The sequence below is a fragment of the Thermobia domestica genome, chromosome 7 (genome assembly GCF_964235325.1).
Source record: "Thermobia domestica chromosome 7, izTheDome1.hap1.1, whole genome shotgun sequence".
Taxonomy (NCBI): Eukaryota; Metazoa; Arthropoda; class Insecta; order Zygentoma; family Lepismatidae; genus Thermobia; species Thermobia domestica.
This window is the reverse complement of record NC_137460.1, coordinates 155,444,336-155,463,871: the sequence shown is the minus strand read 5'-3', so window position 1 is coordinate 155,463,871 and position 19,536 is coordinate 155,444,336. Positions and strand designations below refer to the sequence as shown.

At 35.1% G+C, this 19,536-nt stretch overlaps 1 protein-coding gene across 3 annotated transcripts in view; it reads left to right on the top strand.

Moving 5' to 3' along the window:
- The window catches only part of LOC145690514 (uncharacterized), a 178,796-nt gene that overhangs the window by 10,379 nt on the left and 148,881 nt on the right, over positions 1 to 19,536 (top strand). The window contains exon 2 of one of the 3 annotated variants that reach the window (XM_081765467.1): positions 2,087 to 2,268. The exons of the other annotated variants lie outside the window; for them this stretch is intronic. The gene's annotated coding sequence lies outside the window, so the exon portion shown is untranslated. The remainder of the gene's footprint in view (positions 1 to 2,086; positions 2,269 to 19,536) is intronic. 3 annotated transcript variants of the gene reach the window in all.

Genomic DNA, 19,536 nt, shown 5'->3' with positions numbered 1-19,536 from the left:
CAGTGTTTCTCCTGTGGCTACAAATACTTGGAAGACATTGAAGCAAGGAATTTGCAACACTGACACATCCCATTGTAACACTAATTCACCTTAAAACTTCACAACGCGTTTTCATGTAATTTAACATTAAATCTAGTTTTTCTCCCTTACGTCTCAATATGCAGTTATACTGTTGTTTATTGTTTTATTATTTTTATAGGTATATTGTAAGGAAGTAATTTCTTCGCGTAAATTTCATGCCTTTCTCTTTCTGCGGAGTTTAACGTAAAATAACACGTTCCTCAACATGAATATTACATTTATTACTATGACAGATAGATTAGATCTGTTGAGCCTGCTAATGCTCAGAAGATATTAAGGATCAGGTTAAAGCTAATGTATTCAGCTCATCGATAGTTACGCTAGGCACAGTAAAATTATCTTGTAAAATTATGAATTTCAAAATAACGGGTGTATTACATTATGTATGGGACTTCACCCCCCCCCCCCCACTAGTTTTGGAAGTTAATACTTAATGTGATGAAAGTTATATTAGCAGGGCGTTATTTCATTTTATGTGAATATGAATTTTGAGAGAGGACTTGTAATTTTTTTTGTGGATCGTTATGTTACGAAACAGTGCTTCGTATGTCTGTTTTTCCAGTTTCCTTAGGAACAACCGCGAAATGTTAGCTAATGGTGCTAGTGTGTTCAGAAAATTCAATTTCTGTAGGGATTTAGCTGTTAAGGTGTTTGATAGGTGTATGTTACTTTTTCTTATAATTTTTCTCTATTCGTGTTAAAACAGTTTCTCGTAGATAAGTGGTTAGCGTTCTCAAGAAATCCGGTTTAAATTCCCGGTGGGAGCTCATGTTCGGATTCGACCCTTACAGCTAAAAACAAATAATATCAAGAATATTACAAAAAACTGGTATATCGAGTTGTCATGAAGTGAGTAAAACTGAAGGAGGGATTACAACTGCATTAGATATTAGACCATGTTCTGTCTTTTCTAAAAGAATTTTAGGGTAGCTTTTAGTTTTTTCCCCAATCTTGCATGTATAAGATCTCCAGTGTTACTTTACAAAATATAACGGAGCGAGCGAAGGGGGTTAGAAGCCCCGCATTGCGTTTTCTTCCTTTATCGCAATTTACACAAGAACAAGGTGCTCTGTTCTGGAGCCATGAAACTAGTTGGGGGAGATTCTAAATGCCATCCGAATTTTACATTAGAAGCACTGAAATGTGATTGAGCTGGTAGAAAGCAGCGTGATTTCATTATAGAACCAATAGACTGAAATAGTGTGACGTCACATCCGTCTCGTTGCTATGGTAATCGCCATTTTATTTTCTAAACAACAAGTAGTAAATACCTAAAGAACCTATATGCAAAACGAAAACAGTGATGAAATATTTTGGAACTGTAAGCATTAGAGTGAAAGAAATACTTATGTTTCTTTTTAAGTATTTCTAATCAATGAAACTGAATAAAAAATAAAGGTAATTAGAAAAGAAATATGTTAAATGACAGGCATTAAATCTGAAATAAGCGAGTTCACATAGGTCTATCTTGTGTAATTTTCCCTCTGATATCGTATATTTTGACAATTTCTATATTTTCAGGTTAAATTCAACTTTAAAGTGAACTCATCGTGTTCATAATCATATATTAACTTTAAATAATTCCGGAAAATTTTTGATTCAATAATATGAGTATCATATAGATATACTATTGCAAATTTGAACAGGATTATTGTATAACAATTGTTTAAAATATATAGTGAACCATTCATAATTGGAATTGTACCTTTCCTATTTTTTTTTAAGTTGATAGGGAATATAAGAAAAGATGTTACCTCTATCCACTGGTGGTCTAGATTGAATATTTCTAAAGAGTAGACATTAGAAGTGTGATTGCTTCAGTAGAATTAACATTATTCTAAAAGACGTTTTTCTTTTTTTAAAAAATCATATATTTTTACAGCTTTCTCTGCGCCGACAATTTGTTAATCTACACATTAGGGAGTTTGTGTATAATTGCTTTTTATGGTGGATTATATGATAATTGTGCTTACATTAACTATTCGATTTCTACCTTGTTACTTAGGGATGAGGAGCTCTTAGAAATAAGCTCCTTAGCACCATTAGCTGCACGCGTTTGTATAGAAAAAAACATGGCGATCACCATGGTAACGGAAAGGAAATGACGACATCACTGTTCCAGTCTTTCATTTCCGTATAGAAACTCTTTTGGGTGTACTTTACAATGCACGTTCTAGCAGCACATCGGTAAGTAGAACCACCTTAAAAGGGTATAGTAGATTAGGGTAGGGTAGAATAGAGTAGAGTAGGAGGGTTGGTTGGCTTAGGGTTAAGGAAGTTTGGACCCATTTTGTTTGGAAAACTAACTAATCGATGTAATTTCACGTGCCTGCGTCAGGATACCAACTGGAGCAAGCATTGTAAAGTTCACTAATTCACTTTTCCACGAAAAGAAAACGTAATATTATTTACCACTTTAACTAGATATAGTTGCACTTATGGAGGAACAATTTATACGAAGATTCTTTGAATTCTTGGCCCGTAATTCAGATTTCTTGCAGTGTTGTATGAAGAAATAAATCTCTGATATCACTTTCTTTGCATATGCATTTCGAGTAAAGGAGCCGAGTATTACTGAAAGTGTATGGTTAGGTAGCATGGAATGTGGATGGAAACAGGAGGATCCTAGAAAACCCACGAACACCGATGTTGTCCATCACGAACACGCATAGCTTAGGATCAGACCAGGGACTACTTGCGCCAGAGGTGAGCGTTCTAATACAGTGTTATTTTGCCTCCTGTGGGAATATTTTGGACAAAGGCTTGTTCAGTGAGGCAATCTGACCATTCCAAGCGTAGTTGGATTTCAGGTAAGTAGGTCATTCATTATCTCAGTGTTGTGAATGATGGGAAGACGAAATAAAGTACCTTGCCAACATGATTTCAGAAATATGAATGGTGTTCCATATCTTTCACTTTAACGTCCCACGATTATGCCCTTTAGGTTAAGGGAGATGGATGACTAAGACAAGTGAATGATGGAAGAATTGAGAATGTGGGAGGAAACGGGAGTACCCGAGAAAACTCACGGACACGATGTTGTCCTTCACATACTAAGACCGGGGATCGAAGTCCCATATCAATGGTAAACATTTTAATTAGACTACTTATATATTAAATTGAGTTTAATAATCCAGTTTATTACACTTTTTTAAAAATTATGTATATATCTGGGATACGAGCTTTGCACACTTTAAATATCACACCTTAAGCTGGAATGGCCTTCAGTTTCACTGTTGGTACTTTCCGCTTAATTGCTGCATTGTGTGTACCTTATATGGATACAGTTTGCACGTCTTACTTCAAGATGCTGTGGACATTACTGCGGGAAACATTCACTTCTTGAGACAATCAGCGGGTGGACTTAATTAAGTCGTCCAGGGGTGTTCTTTCTTTTTGAGATTTCACGAAAGTTCCGAGCTGCATGAGAACCAACCACCTCTCAGGTGGCGCATCGTGTTTTCTGAAATGGATGCAATTTCAGTTGGAGTCCATATCATGGACTACACACCTGCAACAAATAATATCAAAATAAACTTTGACTTCCGAACACATTAAAGTATAAGTGGTAAAGATTTCTCACGTTTATGTAAGCTAGAAATAAAATGTGTCATGAATATGGAATATCATGTAATATATACAGGGTGGAAGGGAACGAGACCGAAGAATTTCGGGAGGTGATTTCTAGAGTTAGGAATCAGGAAAAAAGTTCAAATAAACATAGGTCCAACGCAGCGGCGTTTTCAAGCAGCAGCCGCGCTTCTTCTTCTTCTAAGTACATTATCTGCCGAACAAATAGAGATAGTGACGTCGGTTCAAAAGAATGTAAAGAAACTCATATCCCACCAAAATGATGTTGCTGTAGATAACAATTTTTGTGAGCGATACCGTCCTTGCGTTACCATCGGTCCAACAAACCACCTTGTTCGTGGTGTATTATGTCATATACACTGCTTCCCGTCTCTGCAGTAGGGAATCCCCATTTGCATGTTCTAATCAGTCATTTAGTATGTACGCTAAACATAACCGAGTCATTTTATGTTTGTGCGTATTAATTTTCACAGCCCAGCCCCTCCTGCATCTCATTTGATAAATCCCCTTCTACCTTTGTGGAGACCCCTTGTGCAGTTCGCTTTGCTCCTTTCTATTTGCGCCATCATTTTGGTGGGAGTATGACTTTATTACATTATTTTGACCCGATGTCAGTATCTATTTGTTCGGCAGATAATGCACTTAGGAGGAGGAGGCCGGCGAAACGTTGCACGGCTGAGGCTTGAAAACGCCGCCGAGGTGAACCCAGGATTATTTAAACTTTTTTCTTTACTTTTAGTTGTAGAATCACCTTCGAAGATTTTCGATCTTATTACTTTCCACCCGGTATATGACGTGACCTATATTTATGCTAACTCAGAACCACGATGGGATTCAGAGTTTACCTCGCTAAATTGTCATCACACGGCAAGAGATCTAGGTTGCAGGACCACGGTATGAGTGCTTTCGTATTTGAATTTCACAATTTATCTTAGTTTTGGAGATGATTTGGATCACGGAAAGAAGAATAAATAAATAAATAAAAATAAAAAAAAAATGGCTTAGTTTTGGAGATGATTTGGATCACGGAAAGAAGAATAAATAAATAAATAATAATAAAAAAAATGGCTTAGTTTCAGAGTTTAGATTTGTAGTATGTGCGAAATGAAGTTTGAGACGTGGTACAAGCAGTATTGGCTTTGCGAGAATCTGTGAGGAAATCAGTTAAAAACTAACCGATAGCATTCAGTTTAGAATTTTGGGGCAGTGTGGGCAGAGTTTCTCGGAGAAAATGAAGATTTCGTATAATTGTTGATTTGAAGTTTATCGTCCCGTTCAGTATCAAGGCTATGTGAGATGTGGGCCTACAACTTAACGTGGGATTTGGACAACGTAAGATTCCACTGGAGAGCTCCTCCGTGGCTAAACGGTTAGCGTACGCGCCTTTGGCATGGGAGACCCGGGTTCGGTTCCCCGCGGGAGCTCATGTGGTTCGGATTCCACGTTAATCAGTAGGTCCACGTCTCATATAGCCTCGCTGCTGAAAGGGACGCTAAACTCAAATCAACAATCAACAGTTCGATTCCACTGGAAATAGAACCTGGATCTGTCCCGCCGTAGGCGCTTGCGCTAAACATACAGCCACAAGGGAGTTCTGCATCTCGAATAATATCTGGCAGACAACAATGTACGGATATATATATTTTTTTAATCTTTCAGCGTTGTGAAATAGGTGCAGTGAAACCTCTCTTGATGGACATCTCTTATTGTCGAATACCTCTGTAATACGGACATACCTTTTGTGTCTTGGACCCGACGTTTTACGGGCAGGAGTTGTTCGCAGCTCATACATACTTGCCACAGAAAATACTCTATGTAATTCGAAAGTAAGTCTTCCATTGATTTCTTCTACTGGAAGTTAAACAAATTTCTATCAGAAAGTAGCATCCTCATGATAACATACCAAAGAACTGTTGCAGATTCCTCATCCCCCCTCAAGAAATTCCAAAAATGTCATGATTGGTAAATTCTTTTTGTTTTTAATTTTTAATATTAGTATTGTATATTTTTAATGGGTTAGTTTTAACAGTCAGTAAACGAATTGAGAATAAGAAAATTATCACAAATATTATATTTTGCAGTACATACTCTTGTAAACACAACCCTCAGCGATACTTTTGTTTGGTTGTAGAGGAGGCTTATCGTCCTCTCATAATTCGCACACTAGGCACAAGATTTCGGTAGTAGCGTATATTTACAATTACTATTAATTCATTTACTGTATACTTCATACAATTACCACGTGAGCCGTGAGTAATCTAGAGAGTTTCTAACCTCTCAGTAACAGCCACTTCTAATTTACGGAGAAGTAATTATATCCCATCGGTGTCTTATTGAGAGGTCTCACTGTATATTGTTGATTGGATTAGAGTTTGGCGTTCCTTTCAGCAGTAAAGCAATTGAGACATTGATCTACAGCTTAACATGAGATACGAACTACATGAGCTCCCGCCGGGAATCAAACCAGTCTCGAAAAAAATTAACAAACTTCGACTTTTCAGATAAACTGACGTTCATTTATTAATTTATGTAGAAAAAGATACGCATGCGCAAACCAAACTATAATAAAATATAGTTTATTTATATCCCTATGTACATACCACAACAAGAATTATAACTACCTGTCCCCATAGCTGATTGGTGGGGCTCCGAAGTTGACCATTTTCCATGTCTTCTACAATTCATAAATTATACTCCCCGTCTTTGATGGCCCAGTACTTGGCGGGAAATTTTTTTCGACAAAACAAAAAATATGGGTCTCTTAAAAGTATGTCTAGTTACTATATAAAAAAGTTTCAACAATATCTGAGATGGCGATGGTACGAATTTATTATTATTAATAATAATTATTATTATTATTTGCCTGAGTTGAAATGGAAGGCACCTGTATGGTTATATCAGAAAAAGATTATTTCGACACGTTGAGTTTTTCCTTAATTTTATGAGTAGGAATTCCAAGTGTAACAAGAGTTACGAAACACACTTTGAGGAAAAGGCATTATTTTTGTAAAGAATGAATTTGTTAGATTGCTACTGGAATTCTGTATGCTATGAGTCAGTGAATAGCTTGAATACTCGAAGTGCTGGAATAGTTTTTAGATTTGCTGTACAGGCTGTCGTTGCTGGGAAAGAATGATCTCTTGTCCAGGATATTTAGGGATTGACAAGGCACGTCTTTTTTATTTGTACCTTCAAGAAGTTCAATCAGAAGTCCTTTGATTAAAAGAAAAATTGCTGCTGTTCTTAATACTGTTCTAAAATACATGAAATTCTTAGAATTTTATGCTTGCATGCTTATGATCTTAATTTCGTTGACTTTACACAGTCAGAAGCAATATTAGGTATAGGTTAGAGCTATCATTTCTTATACCTCCAATCTATACTTAATATTGTTTCTGACCGTACATCAGTTATACATATGACTCAAATAAAAAGATTCTGTACTGAGAGGATAAAATCAAATTTTTCTGGCAAAATTTGTTTCTTATAGTAAAGCTTCAGTACTGGTCAACCAGAGGGCTAGCCATGCATTATCTGCGTTACGTGTTGCACCATTCATTCTCTCTCCTTATAGTATAGACTGAAATATTGATGTCGTTTTCCCCTCGTTACCATGGTGATCATCATGTTTTTCTAAACAAATGTATAAATCGAAAGGAATACTGTTAAATCTGTTAATAAGACATTTTGAAAACAAAGTAAAGTGAGTGGGAAAAGATACAAATTAAGAAATGGGGCCACTATTTAGGAAATTTACGACTGAAATCTAGTAATTCACGCAGTAACATCTAAGGAACCTTTTTCTACAGGGACCACATCTCTACGTAACTGATAAGATACAAATTGCATAAGAAATGCCAGCGCTATTACCACGTAATGCTTAATGAACAAAAGCAATTATACGCAGTGTAAAAACTAAGGTACAGATTGGCGAGCTATCGGCATAATGAAAATAGAACAAATATACGATTTATCTACAAGGAAATAACACTACTTTAAAAATAATTTTAATCATATTGGCACATTCAGATCTTTTATACCTACCCTTTAAAATGAGTGCATAGTTACAGTGGCTACAGAATAAAGAAACAGTCAATCAAAATAAACAGGATACTAAGCCTGTAGCCATGTGCATGATGAGAATTTTCAATCTGGACCAATTTATGATCGGTTTACACATTTGCAATGTAATGTGTGATACTGATGGTACTAATTAAAGATTTTTCAGAATTATTTAAATTTAATATCCGATAATAAACAAACTAAGTATATTTTAACACTTCATATAATCCCCAAATATATAAATACACAAAATCTGCGATATCAGGGAAAACATTTCACTTTTAGTGCTTGTCGTATTTTAACATATTATTTACCTAGGCCTAATTGCTTGGCTTTTCAATCTTTTCGTTTTATTCATTGGAAATTTTATATATATATATATATATATATATATATATATATATATATATATATATATATCGATGGTTGAGCGCCAAAAGGGCGTAACTGTCGAATTTTAAAATTTGGAGGTAATGCTATGAGGACATGTATAATGGATTGAATTTTCTTGTGCCAAGACGCCTTAATGAAAATCTCTATCCTTGGAACGTTATTCGAAAATGATATAAAGGTATAACTGAGTTATTAGCATTTGGTTCCGTGCCAGAGAGGCACATATCACTTAAGCCTCTAAACTAATAAAATTGCAGTTACGCCTTTTTGGCGCTCAACCATTGATATATATATACAGGGTGTCTACTGGTCATGAAAATCATGAAAAAGTCATATATTTTGCTTAGTGGTCATGAAAGCCATGAAAAAGTCCTTTATTTACCCAACTGGTCATGAAAATCTGAAATCTCAGAGTATATTTTTATACTTCATACTTTTATACCTCATACTGCATGTACTGAAACAATTGTATCAGGTCAGTAATTGTGAGAATTTTCCCCAGCAGTACTGTCTTCCTAGCTGCTCCCCATTTCATCTTCTAGTCTCTGCAATATAGTAACAACTTTTTACTGTCCAACTTTCTAATCTGGTATTTCTTTACTTCTAAGAAATGTAAATTGTGTATTTTTGGGCCTTTAGACTTATGCAAATAATATTATTCGTTTGAGTTTCCAGATTTTAAATTTGATGATCTATTTTTGTAAAACGAATTTCTTTTATAATTTGTTTTGCCTTTGGGCAGTTCTCTGAGTGCTTAATTTCAGACAAATTTCTGCTAGATGAATAATTATACTCAGAATTAAAACTTCAAATACAGTATAGAGTGATTCACTGGTAAGAGCAGGCCCGTATTTAAGTAAGTGATATTCTGTGCTCGAGCACAAGGCGGCAGAATTTTAGATTCTTTTTTTACGATTCACAATAAGTGATATTTAAGACTAGCAGCCCGCATAGTTCCGATGCACCACTGATGGTAGGGGTTTATTATTACTAATGGTAAATTTTTATCGCCATGGTCATGAAAATTTGAACAAAAAGGTCATGAAAAGTCGTGAAAAAGTCATGAATTTACTTTCTGGTATTCCAGTAGACACCCTGAATATATAAATGTTTCTTTTACTCTAATGTTTGCAATCCAGAAGTTAATACGTCACTTTTCACATTGTACCTAGGTTCTTAGGCCTTGTAGTTTAGAAAATAAACTTGTGATCATCATTGCAACGAGAAGAATGTGACGTTACACAATTTCAGACCATTGTTGGAGCAGACTCACTTTAATTTCGATTTATATATTTATAAAAAATTGCGATATTTTATCTGGATTCAAATATAGTATACATGGAGATCTATCTTTGACTAAGAACAAGTAATGAAATCAGATCAAAGCAATAATATCATTACTAAAACTTGTGCTGTGGTTTCAGGGATTTATCATTCCCTACAAGTTACATTATGCTTATACATAACTTGAACATGAAATATACTTTTAAAATGAAAAGCCTTGTTTACAACCAATCAGCTTCATTTTTAATTTGTACGGAACTAAATAGTAAACAAAGATTACGGTCGCAAAGCGTTAAACGCTACGAAAAAAAAAAAAAGAATTTTCTTTTTTTCCAATTCGCTTTTGAAGAAGGCAGTCTTCAACACTTAAAGGAATTACTTTAGTTAATTCTACGTAATGTGTGCGATAAACATCTATAATGATTACACGAATAATAATACTCTGCTTAATGACTTATTGGAATTATACCTTGCTTAAAAGATAAGTAACAATGTTTTGTTCGAGTAATGTTGAGAGATTATATTGGTAAGTATAATAAAAATATTTGCAGTTTCAGTTACAACGATTATCTTCTTTGTCAGAAGTTCATACGAAACAGTGAAATTAAAATTTTTAGCAAAGTAAAGACATTTCTTGACAGTTTATATTTTTGATAGGTAGTTATTTTTCAGTTTAGACACGTAAACGAAGATGGAATTTACACTCGAAAATGATAACTTCTCAAATTGTAAACTAATCAGTACGTCGCAGTAAAATTTTAACACTATTGTGGTAGCGTATTCATATTATACTCACACCCTTCATTCATACTCATATTGTATTATACTATACTATAATTTCCACCAGAATATATAAACAAGACCTAAATATTTTAATGATCATCACAATAATCAAGGGTATAAGTTCATACTGTACAATTTACAAATGACAACAGTGACCTTTATCTTCCCCAAACTATCTCTTGTGTATGTAAATATTGCAATTAGACATAAGCAATTGGACAAACAAGAGCACTCTACTGAGCCACTGTGACTATCAGTTTAAATCTGAGCAAGGGATGGTAAAGGAATTCTACTGAACCAAAAGAACTATTCCTAGGAAGCGTAGAGGAAGAGAACTGGCTGCCACTATAATAATAATAATAATAATAATAATAATAATAATAATAATAATAATAATAATAATAATAATAATAATAATAACGTAGAGTCTGGACTACGTATAGCGAGTTCAGATTGTAGAAAAGAAAGCCATCACATAAAAAAGGAATTGGAGGTTCACTCATGTCCAAAATTATTGTCGTATGTCTATAAATATGTTGTTGTAAGGATATAATTTGATAACAAATTCGCCCGGTATTTCTTATAATGTTAGTATGTGTATAATTGGCAGACATGAATGTGGAAAATTTCATGTCAAAAGAGTAGTAAATAAGAACAATAAAACGAAAATAAAACTTTCTTGTTCATTTAGCAACATTTTGTTTTACTCATTCTAATTTTCGTATTTATAATTCTTTTCCTATGAAATTTACCACAAATATACATTTCCCGATTATACACATAGTATCAGTATTAAAAGCACCCTGCAAAATCATTATCAAATTATATTACAAGATGACAGTTATAGATATGCGACAATCATTTTGGACATGAGTGTACATGGCATAACTAATGAATTCTTCTTTGCTTACTAACGAACACACAGCACACACTACATTAATTAACGTCCATGAGTAAACTTATATTAACTACCAAAAATTGCTTCTTTATATTATGCGATGTATGTAATAACACAAAAAAAGTAATCTATTCGTATTTCTTTAACATGATTATTTAACATATACTTTTGAGCCATAGAGTAAATAATAAGTATATCAAGACATTAAATACATTCAAGAACATAGTATACATTGCGTATATACATACATCCATCCTTCGTAGAGGAAAAGGGAAGGCTTATGGCTAGTCAAAGAACGTGATGAATGAGTCGATAAGTTCATATTTTTGGTAACTGCGAAGAATATCTCTAACCATGTCTAATGAGCAAAAGAAATACACCAAGTCGACACATTGAATGACATTTAAGAAAGAATAAGCCTATTGATTAATATTGAAGAAAGCACGCAAAGTTAAAGGTTACTGTTCAAAAATTAACACGACGATTACAAGCAATCAAATATTAGCAAAGGGAACCAGTCTGTATTGCTAGATTAAACTTCTTTCAATTATTGCTGCATCAGACATTTATAATTTGAAGCAAGAGGACTTAATAAAAGTGCATATGCACTAGTCAACTCACATTGGCTACTTTCCACCAAATCTGGTTATCTATTTTCTAATTATGAATCTTACCGGAAAATCCAGAGTAATTCAGGTTACTTCATAGGAAATTCTACAGTAAGTCTTTGTCTACTAGTATCATGCTCCCGTCTATTTTTTACGAGAGAATATAAAGCACGAGAATTTTTTCTAATTAGGCCTTGAAAACTAGGCAGTGGAAATAACAGATATTCTCTTACGTTTTGTGAATAAATCGTTACACCTCAACTATTATTATGCTATAAAGCTTCTTCATATTGCTCATGGTTATTAGAGGACATGTTAACGAGTACCGTAATCACCACCACCTTCTATTCTTCATCTACCACTCAAGGACCGAACTTTTTTCTTTTAATAATAATTTAAAGTGGATTTTCGGTAATTTAACCATTTTAGTTGTATCTTCTTCGTGATTAACTATGGGAGTAATTTCAAAATTTATATTATATCTAAAGTTTTATGTCGCTCAGCTTCTAAATGAGATTACTCGTCTGCAACACATTGACTTTTCTTTGGGTTCATTTGCTATGAATGGAAGACGAAAGTTTTTATAAGGTAACAATTGTTAGGGTAGAAAAAGACAGAACTCGAACTATTAAAAAAATAAATAGAAAAAGGTATTCTTCCATTTTACAATGATGTCATTAGTGTCTATTTACCACTCTGTTCACGTAGTTCCTTTTTATGACAAATCTAAAGAATAATTGTCCTGTACGCTATTACGTTAAAACTAAAAGTGTTTTAATACTATTTATATCTGAATGTTAATTTAGATCTTATTTACATTTGTATCAGTTCTTCATGACTTCTGTTATATTAATTGTTAGATTATTTTGCATATTTGAACTGTGCAGATCTATAGACATTATTAGAAGAAATTCCATGTGAATAAATAGCAGCCTGAGAATTAGTTTATACATTTAATTATCGTATATTAAGCGCGCGATCATGTTTCATTGCGTACATGCTTTAGTTCAGCATTTTCATTTCATATCTTCGAAATTTATCCATGCTTAAACGCGTATTCTAAACATACAAACTGGATGTAACCCAAAAACGGAAAGGAAGGAGGAAGTGCAAATCGATTGTATACAGTGGATCGAGGCGGCGTATGTGAATGAAGAGAAATATTTTATACAGTTGTCAACAACAGACTTACATGTAGACATTGTATTGTTGTATAGAAAGGTGGTTCTTAAGGGGATACACATTAACAGCTTTCTGGTAAGTTATTGCCCATTTTATATCGTCATCGCTGGTTTAGCGTGGGTATTTAAGTTACAGAGGCAAGATCAAAAGTGAAGAGGTGCTGTAGCTGTGGTTGTCAATGTTGATAACAATCGTGTTAATTTCCTGTTATTCCCAGACCACATTCAGTTGTTTCTGGTGGTTGGATTCAGGAAGTACCAAATGATGAAATTTCTCCTCACTGCAATATATGCGTGAACATTTTTTCACTAAGTAACATGGACAGCAAGCAGTAACAAGTCACAGAGGTAAAATGCATATCCCAGGTGGCTACACTAATCGCTGTGTCAAAAACCGTTAGTGTCTTTGTAAATCAAGAAAATAAGTCGTACCTTCAGACTTCGAATGTCATCCTGTTTGTACGTCATCTGTACAGAACTTTTAAGATTTCTGGTGACGTTGCGTGCTCAAATGTGAATTCTACGATGCAAGTGAATTCGAGTTCGGGGACGAAACAAGAGTTTTCAGGTGTTCTTAATAAAAGGTACCATAACAAAATCTGAATTAGCATGGTGTATTCAAAGTACTCAAACTTTCCAGACACTGAGATTGCCGTAAAATCACAGTTTCAGCGTGACAAAATAGCATGCACTTTAATTTATAGGTTATCATCACCATACTTCAGAAGTGAACAAATTCAGTTAAAGGAGTGTGATTCTTATGTTGTGGTTTTCGAGAAATCTCTTAATGAAGTGTCTCAAAAGAAGCAGATGGACACAAATGTGCGATTCTGGAGTTACGTGAAGGGGCAACTGTGCTCGCATTATTTGAAACCTATGTTTTTAAGGCATTCTACATCTTCAGATTTTTAATCCGTTTCAGAGGCGCTTTCTCCTTGAACTTAGATATATTTAAGCTTCAGTGGATGCCCTCAATAAAAATTTTCATTTTCTACATATCTTCAAGTCAGATATCGTGAAGTTACCACTTGGCCCTGTAGCAAATGTCTTTCCCTTGTGGTGGCTAATGAAACGGTCGAGCAGGACCATACAGATGCATGAACTTCACTTTATCTCTTTCTTTCATATGCTTAGAGCACTAAACCAAAAAGACAGTGATAATCCTAAACGCTTGCGATATATGATTTTTTTTTAAATTGTTCTTTATAGCTTTGGAAACATTCGACAAAGACAAAATCGACCAAAATGTTAAATATATATTAACGCTTGTATAACAGTTTCGGCAATGTAACATCGCCTTCTCAGATACAATATCTGAAGACGGTATAACGTGTCTGATGAAGGGTATGTTACATTGCTGAAATTATTATACATGGATTATTACTTATTACTTTTGGCGATATATGTGTTTGTTGTGATATGTGATATCGTATAAGCAGGCCACTGTTTACCAGAAAAATGGAAAACAAGGCTAAAGTTCCATCTAAACTGATGCTATTTGCTTCAGTGGAATCCAGAGACTGCTGAAATCCTTGCGTACCAGGTACTATTTTATTGTTTGAAAACTGGCGAGTTTCTAAACGTTTTTTACAATTCAAAATTTTACAGCTTCAATTCTGGATGTACAAAACGCAAAGATCTTGTTACCTTCAAGGTCCGTCCAACATTGTACTCTTAAGTAGGCGCTTGTAAACAGTATTTACAGATCATTGACAACCTGTATCTCTGAAACTATAATAAAGGAGGAGGATTTTACATGGATTGCAAACTTGTTGGTCCTAACAACTGTATCTAGTGGCATGATAATCTGAATTAGTGAGTGTCATTTTCACTTTTTGCTGGGTGACAGTATGACCCATAGGAAGCTTTGGGTTTCTTACTTTGAGCATTTAAGGCTGCAATTGAGGTGACGAACTTAGAGAATAGCTCTGCATAACTTATTAAAGGATGTTTCAGCACACTGTGCCGAGTACAGTCTTAGAGGGCCATCAGAAAATTTTCCAGTGAAGTTTTGTTCTTTGTTAGCTTGAAAATAGTGGTGTTACTCATCGAGTTATTGACATTTATCCTCATATTCTGTTTTATATTCAACTTGTCAGAAAGGACAAGATAGTTCCCAGCCTTTCGTGCTATCAGATAGTGTCAGGTATGTTGGAAGAAGATAAAATGCTTTTTCCTAAACTTACAGTTTTAAGTCACTTGACTTCAGAGGTAGATCCTTTCCTAATGAATTTCAGACTGACTCTCCTCTCAGGCCATTTGTTCACAGTGCTTTATCATATATGATAAAAATACAATGCAAAAATTTCTAAATCTGTGGCTAAGCGATTAGCGTACGCGTTTTTGGCGTGGGAGACCTGGGTTCGATTCCCGGCGGGAGCTCTTGTGGTTCGGATTCCACGGTAATCATTAGGTCCCGTCTCATATAGCTTCGCTGCTGAAAGGAAGCATGAACGGAACGGAACGATCAACTCAATTTCTACACCAGAAGCTTTTAGTTCTTGGGAGTTCCTGTATACGATTTGTTGTGGAAAATGAAAATGTTGTTGCCAACCGATTATTGATTTGTACGTTGGACTTTAGCCAAAATTGCAAAAGGTATCTACAGAAATTTGTTCTTAAACTTCTGGAGAAATCATCTTTAAATTATATATTGACTAGATCTTATTCGTAGTTGGATCCTTGATCCTGCAAGATCTGATGTTGGAGTGAACAGCGCGAAGTCTCTTTTTAGCTGAACATGTTGAAACTAATTGGATAGATGTCAATAGGGCAGATCGTTATGAGGCAGTTCATAGAACTGATCAGAGTTTGTGGATGACTTTTGGCTTAGTCTTGATTTTCTCTTACGGAAATTTAAATTGAGAAAAGGGATTTTGAATCAAAGCGGAATGTGTAGCACTAGAGTTCCGTAGCACACGGAATTCTGTAAAATTCAGACGCTTCTGGTGAAGTTGAGAAACTATCCATAAACAGATTTATGTTTCATTGTGCACGAAATTCTCTTAGTCATTTTGCAGAACCAACAAATTAACGACGAGAGGAAGAGAAAAAGAAATAGGAAAGCTGAAGACATAAATAAAGATCATTCTGAAAGAAGTTCAAGCTAAGAAGACTAAAGTATGGAAGATGAGACTATAAAGCTGTCAAAGTTGTGAAATGAATTATCCAATACTATGGATTTTTTTTCTTCTGAAGATATATCGTTAATATACAGCTGCTAATTTTGTCATACAAACACCATTTTTCGTTGAATGTCTCATTGTAAAGTGAGAAACTTTCATGTGACTGAAGTTATAGATTAAAGTTTCAGATATATTTAGAGAATTTCTTGCTTTGCGCAATCTGAATTTTTACTAGATAAGTTTTCTGTTATTTCATAATAAAATACGTTTGTTTTCGTTTGTTCACTACTCCAACTGATTAGGGAAAAATACATTACTTATGTATTGTTATGTTTTCATGATCTTTATTTTCCAGTAACATGGGAAAGTCTGTGTGGCTAATAATATATCTGCGAAAATTACATGTACTGGAAAATCGGGAAAAGTCGGGAAATTCTCCCGTAATTTTTGTAGCTACTCTGTACCCAATTTTCTCTCTAATGAAAATGAAATGAAATCTGTGAGTTTTACGTCCCACGGTTATGCCGGTTAGGCAAAAGGAGACGGTGATGATGAATAATGAATGAAATGGTGGAATGAAGAAAGTGGGAGGAAACGGGAGAACCCCGAGAAAACCCACGCCGCACACGGTGTTTCTAATGACACACACACTTTCTCACTCTTAGGTTGGTTTCCTGTTACTTAACCCTTATACAAAGATAAATTACATAAATGATATACAGTTCTTCTTCTTTAGAATTATCGGAAATATAAGTTTCTGGAAATATTTAGTGAATATACACCAAAGGATCGTAAGGAGTAACTGATCACAGCAGAGTGACAAATACACGTGTTCTTGAAACAGAGCTACATAGACGACATAGTAGTATAATAAATAAAATCCGATCAGAAGGAAAGCTTTTATATATACATAGGGTGTTTCAAAACAAACCCGACAACGTTTGGAGGCGATTCCTGACACCAAAATAAGACAAAAAGTATAGATCAACCTTGATGCACAAATGCTTGCTTTCGGAGCTATAGGCTGCCGAAAACAAAAAAAAAAAAAAAAACAAAAAAAAAAAAATGCGTGTCGGTGTTGTTTTGAAACATCCTGTATATAGGGTAATGACAGTAAATATCGAACACCTTGGTCATTTCGTTAAGAAATAAGAAAACCAAAAGCGCTGCGTACTGTCTGAAATTTGTGAACACACCCTTCCAAACCTGGCTTTATAAAAATCAGTAGGTCGATACGTTTCGATATTAGCGAACGCGGGAAAGTTTCCTAGCCTGTGGTTTTGGTGAGAGATTGGAGAAATCGCTATATTTTTTGTAAGGTGCAGCACCGCAATAATAATCCTTCTTCCCATGTGTGATGGTGTCATTATAAGATATCCTTTTAATAATACGATGTGTTAATATCAATATATGTATATTTATTTGTTATAACGTTACTTCTCAGCTATCATCTTTTTGAAGGGAAAAGAAAATAATGTTCGATATTCAAGACCCATTTCGTAATATCGAAATGCCGTTCGATAAAAGAGGTTCCTTTAAGGAAAAGTGTTCTTTTGTATCGAACATTATTGTAATTGGAAGGGCTATTGGTGATTTAAATATTAATTTAACTAAGTTGTTGATTTCTTTTGCACTGAATACCGAGTTTTACACTGAATTGTAAGCCATCCACCTTGTATCTAATAGTTCATGGGTTCAAACCGTTATAAAAATATTTAAATTTACCATTTTTAGTAATGTTTCGTCAAAGAGAACCTGTTTAATCGAGGTCTTACGTCGTGCTGATCGCATTATTTCACACTTCTGACCCGGGCTCTTGTCCTCAATGTATAGACTAATAACCCAGTTGAAGTTAATCATAAATAATTGTTTACATTTTTGTTGATTATCCTTAACTACTGCTCAGAATTTGACAATGGGCAAAATTAAGAAACCCAGCAAGGAAAGTTTCCCCAAAATCAGAATCAAACCTGTTAGAAAATGAAACCATTCCATTATTCGTTATCTGCTTCGACAAGCTGTTCAGCATGTGAGGTCCGGTATGATATCCCAAAGGCAGGCATTGAGAACCTTTCAGGTTCCTATCACAACTTTAAACGATAAATTATCTGGGCGTCAGAAGACTGAGATTGCTCTTGGCCGGAAGCCGTTCCTGAGCCCACAAGAAGAAGAGGGAATTTCTGAATGTTTAATGAACATGGCAAAGAGAGGATTTCCGTTTAAGAAAAGTAATTTACTGGACACTGTTCAGGAAATTGTACAGTCTTTAGGAAGAAGCACATCGTCCAAGCATGGAAGACCAGGGAAAATTTGATTTAACTGTTTTATGGGAAGACATCCTTGTCTGTATCAGAAGGTTGAAACTACTAGCAAGGGCAGGGCTGCGGTTTTGGAAGAGAGAATGTGCGGCTGGTTTGCTGAACTTTAGAGCTATCTTGAATCTGAGGGATTAAGTGCAATAATGGAAGACCCAAGAAGGATCCTCAACGCAGACCGACTTTCTGTTCCACGTGATTTCAGGAAAGTACCTTGGTGTGAGAGAAGTACAGCGTCAATTTACAGCAACATCTAAAGAAAAAGAGGGCATAACTGTACTTGGCAATTTCTGTGTTGACGGGTGTTGCGCCCAAACCATGATTATCTACAGCAACATACGACTTAAGCAAATTATGAAGAAGAATATACCTGAGCTATGGATCTACGAGAAAACAGAAACTGGCTGAATGAAGACTACAACATTTTTGACTTACCTCCAATGGTTTAGTCTGTAGCTAGACACTGAGAAAATCACATTTCCTGTTATTCTCTTTCTTGATGGGTACAGGAATCATCTATCACTTCAAGTCAATGGATATTGTCACGATCATCGAATACTGGTGCATTGTCTTTTCCCCAATGCCTCTCATCTTCTGTAACCAGCAGACGTAGGCGTATTTTCACCCTTGAAACGAGCATTGAAAAATGCTCTTTAGGACGAGAAAATCAAAACTCTCGGTAACGAAAGTAAATTTTGCACCCCAATTGAAGAAAGTTTGTAATGATGCCGTCAAACCAGAAATTGTAGAAAGCGCATTTCGTAAGTGTGGTCTTTATCCATTGAGTCCTGCTGCTGTGGACTATACCAAGTGTGTTGACGGTATTCTGAAGGTCCCAGTGGGAAAACCACAACAAGAAAGTGACTAGAGTATACCCCTTCGTCTTCTCAACAAAAGCTCCCTACTCCTCATCAGAAACTGAAGTTCGTGCTTGATCATCTGGAAGAATCATGCCTCCTCGTGTTCTTAATATGTTTCGTGACAAACTAAGACGTGACGAAGAGGAACAGAGTGATGGTGATTCAGAATTGGATGCTTATTGAAAAAGTGTTAAAACCCGGTACAGTGTGACACATGAAACTAACTTGGCTGATAAAAACTAAACAACAAATGATTCAAGCTCAGAAGAAGAAAACGAAGAGTAAGAAAGTGATAATCGTGAATTCTCATGGCATAATGAACGCTTAAATGTGTACGCACCTTCACTCAAGAAGG